This window comes from Ambystoma mexicanum, chromosome 5p, assembly GCF_040938575.1.
Source record: "Ambystoma mexicanum isolate Mex_15411 chromosome 5p, UKY_AmexF1_1, whole genome shotgun sequence".
NCBI classification, from domain to species: domain Eukaryota; kingdom Metazoa; phylum Chordata; class Amphibia; order Caudata; family Ambystomatidae; genus Ambystoma; species Ambystoma mexicanum.
The window spans coordinates 88,429,216-88,445,584 of record NC_090930.1 but is presented as its reverse complement, the minus strand read 5'-3'; positions in this window follow the sequence as shown (position 1 = coordinate 88,445,584).

The window sequence follows — 16,369 nt, the reverse complement described above, 5'->3', positions numbered from 1 at the left end:
TGTTGATCAGAGAGTTTTCCACAGTGAGGATGCTGAGAAGGCTGTTTCTCCGATTGGGCGCACTCCGCGCTCTCTGGAACCTGACGCAATGGTAATGGAGCGGCGCGCAAACATGCAAGAGTTGGGTGAGGGAAAGCCGACAGATGTGTTTTATGGAAAATGTGGGGCCATGCCACATGATACCACTGCTGTGAACGGAAAGAGGAAAATGTAATATGACCAGCACTGGACAACAATAGCTCTTTGCTAGATCTGACGCCCTGCTCATTACATCATCTGAACCTCACCTACACGTGTGCTTATCGGTTCAAAAGATTGGCCACACGTGTGTGTAGAAAATGGAGTTTGTGCGGGCAACAAATATAAACAAAACTGGAAGAAGCAATGTCTAACCGATTTCGATACCGGCCAACTCCTGAACATGGCTCTCTCCCAGAAACCTTACATCAAGTTACTACCAGGGCATTCTACAGATAAATGGAGGCAAACCAATCAGCAGATCACTTTGATCAAAGGGATCCCAAAGGTAGCTCAACTAGAACTCTCAAGGTCAGAGTAGAGACGGAAGTTGATGGAGCACTGACCAAGCCCGCAAGTACTCACCACCAAATTAAGTCACTGGCTGTAGGATGCTGATGCGGGTTGCTGTTCCTAGAGCCACTTCGTAGACAAGTTGGGGTAAAATACATACACACAAAAAAAAACAATTGGTAGAACGCTGCATAGAATTACTCACACACCCAAAGCAAATCCTTCCCAGAATTCCAAACGCCTGACTGTGGACAGCTGGTGATCCATCACCCAACAGTCACAGAAGTGTTCACCATGTCCTTACGATGCAGACTGTGGGACACAGTTCAGGTGTGTTGGAGCCCCGATCTCGCACAATGCACCACAGAGGGATACATACGAAAGAACACTTAGAGTCTAGACCACTAAGCTCTAGAGAATGTCCTTGTGTGTTGCATTGAGAATGGGCCAGCAAGTGCTGCACAATCGAGCTACTTCAAGCAGTCAACTTCATTTCATATCTGCATTGCTGTCATCCAGTGTTCACTTATCTGTGAGCTGCATTGCGTGTTCATTTGCAAGTGCACCATATCGCTCTGCCTCACATTGAAGGTGAAGGCATGGAGTGAAGGGAGGATGGCACAGGGGGCAATACGCTGGTCTTGGAAGCAAGTCCACACAAAGCAACAGAGGTTCGAATCCCGATCCTCCTTAGAAACCGAGGTCAGGTACAGTATTAGGTGCGTTATAAAAAAACAATTAAATAAAAAAAGCAGCATTATTTTATGGTCCTTCGGGCTCTATGCAATACTAACTAACTGATTCCATATTTTCTGGTAACAATGACTTCATAGTCAACAATATTTAAGCTTTAACATCCGAGCAAGCAGGCCTGATCGGGTATTAATGGCCCTGGGCCCAAGCTATCACTTACAAATGTGCCAGTGTCCTTAAAACCTGCCTGCCAGGGTGTTGTTGCTATTAGCAAACTGTAGAGGGGAATGTAGATGCACACACCTAACGTATTCAAAATCTTTAAGAAGTGAGTGTAGATAATTTTAAGTAATCTTTTAAGGTGCGGGGGAGGAAACGTGACCCTGGCACAGGATCACAAATACCTATCCGTACTGAGAAAAAAGAGGATCCAAAGGTAGGAGCCCTCCCGTCCCCTGCACACTATTGGTATCCCGTATAATAACGGTTAAGAATAAATCTAAAATAAAGCATAGATATATGGTGATGTAAAATATTTTATCATATAATTTCAAGACAAACAAATGCTTCAAATTTTAGAGTTCAATGGTTAAAGACCATTTTAATTGAAGAAATATAGATCAATAAATCTTGTGATGCTGAGACCAAAACCAAATGTCAAATGATATACAATATACAAATTGTTTGGGACCTTGTGAACCAGTGCGTATATAAGCACAACTCAAGTAAAAAATGGCTGACGCGTTTCGGGATCCTGTCCCTTCTTCTAGAGCCAAGTGAATTGTAAACTGTAGGAAAAATGAAATGAAGAAAGCGCATGTCAGGTTTTTTGACTAGTAAATACTCCTGAACAAAAGCGCTCACCAAGCATGTAAAAAGGCAAAGGCAAAACCCATTAATTGTGGAATGATCCATTAAAATTCCTATATTTTTAAAAAAACAAAATTTTGATCATATGTATTAACCAGTTACATATTCTTTCAAAGGCACCTATCCTCCAAGGGGGAGTTGGCAATGTGACCAATAAATAATCCTCACAGTAGATTTGTCTGAATTATAGCCGAGATGAGGTGAACAAACATATTAATTATCTACATGAAAACATCACAGAAGATACCCAGATGTTGTTACAGGACACGGATTAGAAAGCACAGGTAGAGACTAACATACCTTTAAATAGTGTTCTTGAAAACAAAAAGTGACAGCCTCAAGGGCGTGATTTACGGGTGTCGATCCTCAAAATTCAGGACGAGTGAACAACTTCTCTGTCAGGGACGGCAATCTAAATGTTTAAAGAACAATCATATGATATAATAATAACGTCTGAACTGACTAAAACAGAATGTCACTTACAAACTCCAATGAATAGGTGTATGTTCTGAGACATATTCAAAAATGCTAATAGATAGCCTGAGAAAGCAAGCTAATGGAGCTCAGAGAGTAAATGTAAAGGCATACCTCTCACTACATATGCAGTCAAGTCCAAGATGGTTAACTGCTCTTAAAAATGCTGCGGGCTAAAGATGGTGCCCAGTGGTAGTTAAGTCCTCAGGATGCAATGAGTTTCTCAAGTGTTCTAAAGAACGAATCCTACAACAAAATAAATTGTCTAGTTATCTATTGTCCAAATGCCCTAATGAATATAGTAGTATTATAAATGCAAGTGACCTATGGATAAGTGCTGCATTGAAGGTTCTAATGCTTATCCACGGCTTGGATACAAGTAGACCAAAATGTTAGTAATCCGGGATTCACGGTGTAAGCCGCTCGAAGGCTGCGTCTGAAAATCACGCTCGCGTTTTGAAACTTCTTGAAATACACAGGCTAAAGGCTCCGGCCGCGAGTAGAAAACTGCGGGCGGAGCGTGCCTCTCAAGGTTTAAGGTGGGCTATGCTGTCACTAGGGAAGCCAACCCAGACTGCGGACTGGTATCTAGGGGGATGCTTGAAACGATCACGCTCGAATGGGCAACATAGATGACGGACTATGTGCTCTAGTCTAAGAACAAACAGGTTATATAGGAATCGATGTGGTGCATGGGCGCCATCATAGAATCCAATGTCAGACGAGCAGTGTTTCAGACAGGCACTCACCGTCGGTAGATCCCAATCAACATGCAAAATAATTTGCGTGTCATCAGGATAGGCAAAAAACCTGCAGCCATGAGCGTGAATGAGTTTGGCCAAAGGGACCATATAAATATTAAACACAAGGTTGAGATGACTGAGCCCTGAGGGACGACGCAGGTAAGAGGAACAGGGGCCGAGGAACAAGGAGGCAATGACAGGGACTGGGTTATATCAGAAAAAAAGACAGAAACCAATCCAAGACAGAGCCACCAATTCCAATCTCCCAGAGACGTTGACATAGAATGGAGTGGTCAATAGTGTAAAACACTGTGGATTGATCAAGTAAGATCAGAATACCAACACTGCCCTGATCAAGAACCAGGGAGAGATCGTCAATAACAGCTACTGACACAGCCTCAATGCCCATAAGGGGGTGAAAGCCTTATTGGAAAGGGTCCAACATTAGCTGAGACTCAAGATAGTCCCTCAATTGGGTCATCACAATAGACTCACGAACCTTCATCAAAAACTGCAACAATGAGATAAGGTGAACATTTGCAGGGATAACAGGGTCCAGAGAAGGCTGCTTGGGCAGGGGGGTGAACAGCGCATGATTCAGGAACACCGTAATGGTGCCAGTCTGCAATGAGAGGCTAACCATGTGGGTGACCACCTTTGCTAGCTCTGGACCAATACATTTCAAAATCCGGTGAAGGAGAGGGTCAGGTTGAGAAGCAGATTTGAGTAGACTTATGGCCTGAGGAACTTGTAAATCTGTGACCATAGGAAAGGAACCAAAGGAAGAATCCATAGAAGAAGAAAGAGGCCGCACCACAAAGAGAGGGGACGTCTTTGCATCGTTAGAAGCCAGAATATCCAGGCGGATCCTCACAGTCTTGTGAACAAAGAAGTCAGAGAGCAGGTCACTGAAACCTGTGAACCCAACAAATTAGGTGCAAACATGGGGGGCTGAAACAGCTCTCACACTACAGCAAAAAAGCTATTTTGAGTGGTTTTTTGTTTCCCGAATACGGTTAGAAAATATTTTTTTTGTTAGCTTCCTTAATAGCTTGATACACAAGCCGTTGAGCTTTCAGAGCGATTTGTCAGACTCAAAGTACCCCATGCGCTAATTGTGCTCAGTGCATTTGTACAGCAGTTTAAGAGAACACAGTTGTTTGATAAACCAAGGGGCCAACACCTTCTGATGCCTCACAAGCTGCCTAACTGGGGCAAATTCATCAGCTGCTGTTTAGAGCCAGTAGAATGCCGATTGCGGGTTCACACAAGACTTAGTACTAAAAGCACCAAAGTGGGTCTTCATCGAGCTGGCCAGACAGGCTAATAGCACCGGGGGGTTTGGTGGTAGGGCTATTAGTATTACTGCCGACGTTACCGCCCAGCTCATGATGAGGCCCCATGTATGTAAAATGCCAATCTACATAGCTTGCTCCTTGCAACCTGTTTTCACTGAATAGACTCCCTGACCCAATCTCTTGGAAGTCTTGCTCAATATAATGCATAGAGCTGGGGGTAGCATGCATTTTCAAATCAAAGAGAATGGTCACATATCCTTCTAAGGTTTATGATACACTATCTCAGATTTAGACAGAGGGCAGTGTGCATGGAAAAGTGGAGGCACACACCACCCAATCATGGCTAATGCCTACTCACTGCTCTAATAACAGTTCTGATGCCTACATGGAGACCTTTATTAGAAAGCACAGTTATAAAAGAATAATGCACAGTTCCAGAGACATTTCTAGAACTCCAGATGCATTTGGGCAAAACCCCTCCTTTTGTTGAGACTTTTCAACATGGTGATATAATACACCATAACCCAAGCAGATCAGACTTGGCATTTCACTAATAATTTGGTCACAGCTGACATGTGTTTTGCCTGGCAATGACAGTATACTGAGAATGAGACATACTTAACATCTTGTCAATATTGGATTGACACGATCCCACTTATTTTCCAGGACTTGCTGACCTACTTGTGTTGAAATAAGACAACAGACAGGAGGTGCTGTTTTTCCCAGAGGTCCTTTCCCAAATGTCAATTTCCATCTTATGTGAACTACACTCTTGTTCTGTTCCAGCCATTGAGGGAAAGCGTGGGTCACTGGGAGACTAGAGGGGCTGTCTATGTCTGAGGGTTCACGTTGCCACCATGGATCAGGGACACCACCAAACCACACATACATTGAAGTAAGAATATATGCATATACTCGGGATTTAATAATCTGTGTTAGTCGACCCATTTGCTTATAGAGGGTATCAATACACACTCCTGCATTGGGAAGACTCCCCTTTTTAGTCGTAGGGGTGCAACTGTGGGATGTGCTTTCACAGAAAATCAAATTTCACACAGCTCTAAAATGTTTTTCTATATTGGTGACATTTTCTACATATGTGAGCCTACCCAGCATGGCAACCTCGTTTTAGAAAATGCTTTCTTGGGCGTCTAAGCACGATTAAGCATGAAAGTGCCACGCTATTATGCAAGTATATGCAAAAGGACGAGCATACTCGTCCCTGGCACTTAAGGGGTTAATACATATCTTAACACAACATATAATTCCTCTGCGGACCAGAACGTGCTCGATTGCAAGCGTCCAGTCAATTTAGTTCAGGGCTTTCCTCAACTAAAAAGTTCCTTTCAGATGTCTAGCAATGAGCCCTTGGATTCCTCTGGGTCTCAAAGCATTAAAGTGGCACCGCCAGGAGAATTCCAGAGGTCTCAAGAAATGCATGGGCAATGATTAAGACAGGAGGCAAGAATAGCTTAGTAGAACCCATTCATCATGTTACGAGCCGTGCCGTGAGGCACTGGAATACTAAACCCATCTAAGTTCATACATCTCAAAACAGGAATGCTGTGCAGTCAAGCACAAGAACCGGTCCAAAATCATGGTCATGCTCCTCACACCGCTTTGACACTTACACACTTACTCACTGTGATGTAAACATCATCCTACTGGAAGCCAAAGTTATAGTTCGGCATTTTAATAAAATTATAGCTATGGGTGCAGTATTTTTAACCAACAGCATCTCAGGCTTTGTTTAGTCAATAACTGCGGATGATTGCGCCAGCACCGCCTCGCCTCCACGTGTGTCTTCCGACACTTCTCCCTAACCTGCTTGCTATCTTATCATGTCTGAGGGCTTTGTGTGCTTCAATAAACGGATAAATAAATAAATAACATGCAAGTCCTCTTCTATTAGTCCAGATTCTTCCAAGCACCGTGTTTGGATATTACACTAGGGTGATGCCTTTCCCTCTTTCCGCACAGGTGGGATTGTGCTCAAAATAGTCTACAATCATACCCTTTTCTGTTTCTCAGGGTGGGACGGTCTAGTGGGTGAAAGACAAGAACGCCACTTTAGATCCCGGACATCTGTCCAGGAAACAGTTGCCAAGATGCATGTTCTGTCATGCGTTGGACATATAACCAGACACCTCTTGAAGGAACCCATTTGGATAGGCCTCTCGCTCCCCACATACCCTGCTGCTTCTCTGCGCCTCTGGTCTTGTATGCATGTATGCTGTCTTCTAACGCAGAAGCCTGCTGGGAAGCAACCAAGAAAGGGGATAGAGCGAGAGCAAGGGCGGGTGTTGCGGAAGTTGGGGTGTATGGGAAATGAGAGCACAAAGCATTGGTTGAGGTCTGAGGCAATATTTTGATGTACACCACAACGTTGTTTCGCATTAAAGGTACACAGCAAGAGAAGGCTTCCTTCCTTGTTTAATCCTTATATGAAATAAAGTTCATCCAGCCAATGCACAGGTTTCTTGGGTTCCACTGGCCTCTGGAAATCATGACATTTCTGCAGGGTCTTTGGTTGTCATCGCAGCAGCATTTAAGGTGAGGTGAACCTGCAGGGATAGCCAGTGCCACTCTTAGAGGATAGCGGCGCTACAGTGACCACCCACCCACCCATATTTAGCAGGGACAGTCCTGAATGGAGGAGATCTAGTTTTCTGTAAATGTGTGCTATGCAGGGGCCATCAATTCCCCAACATGCCTGCTGTAGTGAAAGCAAAATCAAAATCTCGCAACATTACAGGAAGTGATGGCATAACCTCTGGCCATGGTGTCGCCACATGAATTGCCACTGCAAAAGTAAAATAAAAAAACAAATACAATATGTACAATTAATAAAATAGCATATACATAGAATACAGACAAAGGTCGCTCCCAACCGAACCCTTATATGCCAGGAGCACTGCCTTCTTATGCTGATAGAGCCTCGTGTGGCCCATTACTGGCATCTTGTAGCTGTTAAAAGCATCACATGCCAGTTCTGAAGCCATATGTGCTAAATATTGCCTCACATGCCAGGCACTGTTATAATAAGCTATGCACAACTTCATATACAAGGTTAAGCTCATACAGCATGCCAGCTGCGCGCTTAGAAACTGAACTCAGGTACGGTATTAGGTGCCTTATAAAAACACATTAAATAAATAAATAGTCATCGTATGCAAGCTACCAAGTGTTCTGATCAACTAAATCCTGCACTGCAATATGCAGGAATTAGCTTCTTTTTTTTTTCTTTTTTTTTTGGAATCATTTTATTTGAAAATGTACAATAAACATGAACACATAAAAACAACAACTTGCACAGTTCAAACTAAACTGAACAACTTTAATTGGACTCAGCTTGAGAAGTAAACTAAAAGTAGTCCCTTTGAGATGAACGGATGTGTGCAGGATCACTCTTGTTGTTCAGGTGGAGAAGCCGGGATTGGGCCTGTGTTACTGTCTCCATGTACCTGGTAGACCACATCTTTGCAATCCCATCTTTAACCGAGCACTCACTGACAAAGATGTCTGCATTGTATTTTTTTTGATGAGCAGAAACAGTTGTTTGAGTTTAATACTCAATCGGAAAATATATAATAAATCTTTACCGAAACCTGTTGGGTAAAACATGTATGATGTAATGGGATGGGTTGCAGGATGAACCGAGTAACCAGCAATAAGCACCTACCCTCACACATTACTACACACGGCATGAGAACGGTGAAAAGGGATCACATTTACAGGCAACAGTCAAGTTCTCAGATGATGGGCACCTGGAGTTCAATGCAGCGAAAGGGTATTTATTACATGTAAGCCAGTGACAAAGGACGGTCGGGACTAGTGTAACTGCTGGGGAGGAGCAAGGAATAGGCGCCTTGAGTGAGAGGTGCATTGAGAGGGGGCACCGCAGAAGGGAGAATCAAAGGGCCCGTGGAAGTGGCGAGGAGTCAGGGAGTTTCAGTGGTGTCCGCCAGATTATCAAAGAGCAGACTCGGCGAGAAGGGTGCTATGTTCTTTCATCGTCAGCCATTTGCACGGCTTTCTTTTAAATGAGTACAAATTTACGAAAAATGTCATCGAATTACATTTTTTTTTGGGTGGGTTTCCCCCAGCAAACTCCCCCTCCCCCACCTATTTAAGTATTCCTGACCCCCCTAACCCTTTATCTGCCCTTCCCCACCCCCCCAACAAATGTCGATAACCTTTTTCATAATGTTGTACTCGTTTAAAAGGCAGTCGTAAAAATGACGATCGATGTAACAATGTTATACCAACGAGAAGCAAGGGGCAGGGGTTCCGTGGGTGTCTACTGGTGCAGAAGCAAGGGGCAGGGGTTCTGTGGGTGTCTACTGGTGCAGAAGCAAGGGGCAGGGGTTCCGTGGGCATGTACTGGTGCAGAAGCAAGGGGAATGGAGGAGAGGATTAGCGAGAAGGCATTATTTTGCAAGAGTCTTTCACAAACATCAGATCAATAAGACAAGCATCTAATGTAGGACCTTGAGACTTGCTTGTCCGGCAGACTGCTCTGATGGTCACCACACTGTGCTGTATTTAGCTGCTACCACTAGCACAGCAGCTAGCAAGTCCCGTTGAAGTCCCGCTTTGCCTGTGGTCTTCGTCTGTTGTGGATTGCAGCGTTTTCAGAGGAAGAGTACTACATTGCCCAAAAGGTGTTTGCTGACATCCTGCCAAAGATATAAGGACTTAAGGACTTCCATCCATCCACTATTACAGCTTTAACATGTGTTTTTTTACTTTATTTAGGCTCTGCAGCACGTATAACGTGCCCCGCCTATTTAAACAGCTGAAAGCGCGCATTGCGCACACGCATTGTAGCAAGTTCCGTTGAAGTCCTGCTTTGCTGCTTAGCCGCAGTGACGCAGTGTCCGGGTCTGGGCTGCGGGTGCTTTATTTTTTTATTTTTTGGTGGAGCAAAATGCAGGATAAGATTCATTGCCTCGTCAGCGAGCACGTTCAGGTTTGTTAAAATTTGAGTCCACTCAAAGCCTCTTTGTTATATTTTGTTAACGCGCAAATTCTGCGCCATTAATAAACCTGTTTCCCTTCTCACTTTTATTGTTAACGAAGTATCAGACGGCTCATATTTCTAAGGAGCACGTTTGTGTGCTTGATCTTGGGTGATAAGGTGTTAATGTCACGAGTCATGTATACTCTAAAATCTGACATGCCTAGTGTGCCGGGCCAAGGTCCGTGCGAAAATAATGTAAGTGCAACTTATGTGTAACCCCAATCAATGGTTCGGTGCCAAAATCGAGTGATCAAAATTATCGTGTCTCCCGCACATATAAGAAAACTATCACTCTCACTCCAGTTAACAAAACGGCATCACAAAATCGAGATATTTGAAATTTTTATGAAAATATAACCAAACCCTCAGCTTTAACTCAAGTGCTTACGTAAACTGAGGCGGTGGCTAACTCCATTCTGGAGTCAACAACTACTTACAATACTGTTCACAATCTCTGTTATCATATCCGACCAAACCATTCTGACAATTCCTCAGACCCCTAATAAAATCATAATGCGAAAGAGAACGTTTTCAGTGGTTGAAGAAGAAACTTTGAGTGGTATTGAAGCAACGGCGAATACCGATTGTGATGTGGAAGTTGAGGCTCAGAGCATGAATGACTCCTCGGTGAGTGTGGTGTGTGAAGAAGTGGTCGAAATTGTGGATGCGAGTGCCAAAGAGGCCACGATGATTGACATTCCATTACATACTAGTATTAAAGATCTAGAAAGCTCCAGACTGTTTGTTGTAATGGACTATAACCTTTCGGGTTCTATGGACTCCACAAGACATATTGTGGATGAGTCCTTCATTCAACCAATGATGCAGCGTTGTCTATCCTCTAAGAATCCAGGTGATGCATTTGCTAATTCTGCGCTCTTAGAGATCACTCTAGGGGCAGTTAATAATACTATGGCAAGTCTTTTCAAACTCTTTGAGGCGATGGATCTATCCCGACTCAGCTATCCTCACTAGGCCTCGATAAACACCATGCACCAGCATACATTCCGGGCTTTGAGGATCGTATATCTACATTGAAATCGGCGGTGGATGCTTATTTGCTTAGAAGTCTAACCGAGGTGATCCCAGAGGTCTCCCGGGTAACTGATAAATCATTGTCTTCACAAATGAGTTCCTCTCTAATGCCACAAGCTAACCATCCTCACAGAGAAAATGCTATGGTATGCTCAAAAAACTTAGCTCCAGTGAATCCTAGTAGCCACCATGATTCCTCCCCTAAAAACACTCTAATGACTAATGAGGACCATAACCCAAATCCTAAATCACAGATGAATAATCAGAAAAATCCTAATATACAAAGGTTTAACTCTTTTCACAGCCTGATTCTGAAGTGTTGTGATGGACCATTTGCAAAATATGATCTGTGTCGCTCAAGTGTTTTAAATATTTTTGCTGAAATTCAGGCACTGGAAGACCTTTCCTCGAGTGACTTTGACCAAACTGAATTCCTCTGTGACGGAAATGTACCAATTGTAAGGCTATGGATCAAATCAGGGTTGGTACGTAATACATTATGGAAAGCGAAAATGGATCTTTTCAATATGGGGTTTTTGCTAGCCTTAGATCCAGCCCGTCAAAATCATCATGAGGCTAGCCAAGTGGCTACAAATGCAGTCCCATTGCCAGTTCCGGATTGTGTGTGTCCATTTTGCATTGTTGAAAACAGCACAAAACATCAATCGTAACCACTAACAAGCAATAAAAGAGAGGTTATCTCGCTAGCCAAGTGGCTACAAATGCAGTCCCATTGCCAGTTCCGGATTGTGTGTATCCATTTTGCATTGTTGAAAACAGCACAAAACATCAATCGTAACCACTAACAAGCAATAAAAGAGAGGTTATCTCGCTGGCAAGTTGAAACATGCAAAGTTTCTTACATCTTAAATGGGCTTCGAATGATCAATTGAATTGCTTTGACATTGTGGCATTACAAGAAACATGGATGCTACACTCCCCCATATGGGACATTCACGATCTCATCTTATTACCAGCTGTAACGTCAGGTAAAGGCCATCATACCTCAGGATTGCTAGTTGCAGTGAAGTCAAGTAGGGGTTTTCAAATTTCTGAGTGGTTGTCTCCAAACAGGTTTATACAATTGGTCAAGGTCACTCATGGATCACAAGTACATGCTCTAATTAATCTTTACCATAATCCAGCTGGTATTACTTATGATGCCTTCTATCGCGCCTTATCTTTGTTTTTTGAAACAATTGCTAAGCACCAGATCTCTGGCATTTTGTTGGTGGGTGATTTGAATCTTATGTGTTTTAATCCAAACAACAAGGGAACTAGCAATGCAAGTCTGAGATGGAGTATGTTTGTGAACGATTTAAATCTAAAAATGGCCAATGGAGCCATTCTGGGTGTCATCCCTCCTAAACATACATGGGAAAGGGGAGACTCTAGGTCCACAATTGATAATATCTTTGTGTGCAATAGCATATTTGTCAATACCACCAACTTCGAAATTATTAAGCAAACTAGAAGTGATCATCATCTGCTCTCCTTGTTTTGGACCATCGCAGACCAAACTAGCACACTTCCTCAAAAGTGGTCCAAACAAATGCTGGTAATCAACAATGGTAAAAATCGATTCCGTTGGTCATCGGACAAGTTAACATTATTAAATATCTCCATTCTGAATAATCAAAGAAAAAATGGTGTTAACTCATATGTAGATGTGTTATATACATTTAGAAATATTTTACCATCCAACAACAGACAGTCTAGCACTAACACGCATGGCTTTGACCTTGCAACACAAGAGAGAAAAACAGCTTACAAAAGAGAGATACAAAAATGCTCCTACAGAAATTGGGCCCGATCTAGAAAAGCCCATCTTTTTTCAAATTTCAAGCAAAATGGTGCCATGTGTTCTGAGTCAATATCAATTCACGAGCCTGGTGCCTCAGGCAAATCATGTTTTTTTAATTAGTTTGTCCAGCCAATTAGAGCACTGTCATACCTTTTCATTGTGTTTGTTTTTTGGATAGCTAACATCAGGTGGGGCAACTAAGCCTTCCCTCCAAAATTGCCACTATGAACGTCACTAAATGTATAACGTTCCATTGGCTACACAAACTATAAGACCCCTAACTGCGTAGTCCCCTACAATTGGTTGGCTTGTAACCCCCATCATTAATTTCCACCTCCATGAGCAGCATGCAGATTGAACAACCAGGTGCACATAAGCTCGTCTTTGCACCAGCTTCGTTCCAATTAAAATAGGATCCATCATCATCTCAATGGTCCAGTGTCAATTAGTACTTTGAAGTCCGCCTTGAGTTTATACTGTTCTCTGAGAATTTTTAAGGAGTATGGGACTATCCGGCTTCCGTGCGTAGGTGTGACCATCTTGTCCGTCCAACATTCTTCCATCACGTGACTGGACACCATGAATTGAGCCTTTTTGTGTATTTGATTTAATTCTTCAATAGTCCTCTGACGTCTTTTGTTTTCACTTGACCCTCTTGAACAGGAGCTTCTGCACTTTCACGTTAATTGTATCGAATGTCAGCCAATTCCTAGTTTGATAAGATGTTGGCACTCTTGGCTCTGTACTCCTTAGCTGAAATGGATTATGTTTAATTCAATTGCTTTTTTTAACTGCAACACTGTAATGAAGCCTGCTCATGTTGTTCAGTACTGCTTTATACGTAGTTTAAACATTATTCACTTAATCCATATGTATTCATGAGGTATATTGGTATATATTGGTGCTTGCCGCAATCTAATCTATTTAAGCATGTGGTTAGCTTCATGATTGCTTTGTTGCTTGTGTTTCATTGCATCTGTACACGTTTAAACTAACTAAATATCGTCATCAAGTTTGTTGCATACATTTCTTCATCTTGATCCTTTTACTTTGAAGTGGGAGAATGGAAGACCAGGCTCCCGCCCTTCACCTCTCGAGCTTGGCCTAAAGGGTCACGACCCAGACACCCGCCACGAGGAGAGTTTGTCCAGTTACCAGACGACCAGATACCCTGGTACAGGAACATACGGATGTGTCCATCTGCCTGTCCAGCAGCCCGCACTGGCCATGCCGACACCTGCGGCACGGACCAACTAGACTAAAATCTACACGTCGTTAGAGATGCCATGACGACCTAGACAACGGGAAGCACATCTGTACAAATATACACACTGAACATTCCCACACCGATCTACATGAAGAATATACTCAGTGCTATGACGTAGGCGACAGGCATATTCACGGACATGCATCTTTATTATTTTTACATAGGCTTTCAGAATGCAGAAACGCAAGACGCATCATGAACTCATCTACAAAGCTTGCTCACGCTTCTCTTGAAACCAGTTACCACCATGAGAAGTGTAATGAAGACACGATACTGGTCATGGAACTATATGCTACTATAACCTAAAGCACCTATGCACCAAACGGACCACTTATGCACCAGGCCCAAGTAGGCCTCAAACAAGAGCTCCCATGGACATAAACAAAGCAAGAGTCAAGTTGCTGATCCTGCAGAAAGAGCCAGGTGGAACAACCAGCCAAGGTCGCAATGTTGCAAACCCACATTCCAAGAGCAAAGCATCAAAGGCACGATGTTGCAACCTCGCACTCCGCGCACCAACGTTAAGGTCACACCTGCAAATTAAACCAGACACACAGTGGAAAAGCAATATTAATTATGCAGAATTCTGCCTCAAACACGGTCCCTCCCCACGTGACCAAGCCGAACCTGAAGAGGTGCCAAACCCAGGAGAAAAGAGGCGTCTGGATCCCTCGCTACGAGACACAGGCAGATACACTTGAAAGGCAATGGACATCTGCGACAGTGGGAGCGGTCAGCCTTCCAGCTATGAATAAATCCTCACATTGTCTGCACGTACCCATAATGAAACATTGTTGCAAATTGCAGGTACACCGAGAGCTGGGAACGGCGGTGGTCCCAGGCTGGGAGGCTCACGGGCGCACCAATCAGAACATGGGGCTCCTATCACTGACGACAGTAATATTAACCAATCCTCAGGAGTCTTCATGTAACAATTCTCATGTATCTAATTGTAGGGACGACCCAGATATATCACCTGACTACCCTTTGTCCACTAACATTGTTCTCTATATGTGTGCTATACTAACCCTACCACTCGAGCAACCAATTAAGAGTGGCGATAGGTTTTTTGTTAACTTTCTGAAGTGACGCAAGTATCGCGTCATAATACAGTAAAAAGGGCCTGCGAGCCCCACGATTGTGTGTGTGTCAGGACGGACGCGTACGCTCCTTGACCCATCCCTGCCGTTTTGTCTAATAAACAGCAGAGTCACCTTGCTCCTTGTGTGTGTCTCATGCTCTATCTCATCTGGGATATACACGGGAGGAGTTGGGGCCTCCCTGCCTGGAGGTCTGCGGACGGCCCGGCCGACCCCGGCAGAATTTCCCCCCGACAAGTTGGAGGCACTGCTGAGATCTGTTTAAGATCGACTTTTTATTTTTTTTTACTTTTTCCAGGCACTCCCGTTGCGAGGAGGCCCGGCGGCGCGGCCCCCTCTGCCGTTGCCCCCTTCTGAGGACTACAGGACCATCGCGGAGCTGCGAGAAGACCGGACAGCGCAATCCGGATATTGGCCCTCGGGAGCCGGTTGAGAAGTATCCCGCCCGCGGTTGGCGAGTGTCCAGACGTGGTTCAGACGAGGGGAGGTGGCGAGCCGCTTGGAGGGTTGCACGCAGTCGAGCGGCCCTGCATCGAGAGAACTTGGTGAGCATGACACGCACAACAAGCAATGTGAAATTGTGAGGGAGGGGGAGGAAGTAAATAAGGGAGGAGGGAGGTGTTGTACAGATGCACGGCGAAGGTCTAACAACTTAGTGTTGCCAATGGAAGGAATGGTAGCGAAACGAGTGCGAGAGCAGTCGGCTACGTTACGCGGAAGAGGGGGGCGGAGCACGAAAACATCACGTGCAGCCGCTCGTAAGACACTGATTGGCCTAAATCGCGACTACGTGTAAGGGTGGGTGTGTGTGGTTTCCTACGATTTGGCATTTATTGATCAATGAGTAGACGAGGATCCCTATTGTTCGAGCAAGAAACTCGATAGGTAGATGACGTTGCCCTGTAGGCGGTAACTAGTTGCCTAGTTGCCCAAAACGGAAGATAATTGGCTGGTTAAGCCCTCCTGTTGAGGGGCGTATCACACGCGAGGCGACGCAACGTGCGCAGTCCGATTATATTATTGATTTGATTACCTTGTTCCAGGAGTGACAGGAAGACAACTGTAGGGTTAGCGGGGGTAGGTCGCAAGTGTATTTTGAACTTAAAGAACATATGAAGAATGTACCAGTAGCTCGAAGAAATCGGTGACGTCACCAGTAGGGCTTTAATAGGATATCGCGAGCACGAGGAACTTTGGTTTTGAGAGTAGTGGGGAAGAGAAATATGATAAGGGAGCGGACACGGAGATAAACGATAAACGAGTGGATCGGTAAAAGGAGAAGGGGAGAGAGGCGTGGCTGCGCACGGAGAACGCCGGCCACGGCAAGTGTAAAAGGGGGAGGAGACGGGGAAACAGGACGACTGTATAAGAGCGTCGTAAAGGGTACGCAGCCGCAGGGGGCTGCGTGCGCTTCGGCCGCAGGGGGCCGTAAGGGAAGGAATATACAAAATAAAATCATACACATATATACATATTTTATTTATTTTTTTTAAATAATTTTTTAGTGCATAATGTGTCAAAGGATTGTCGT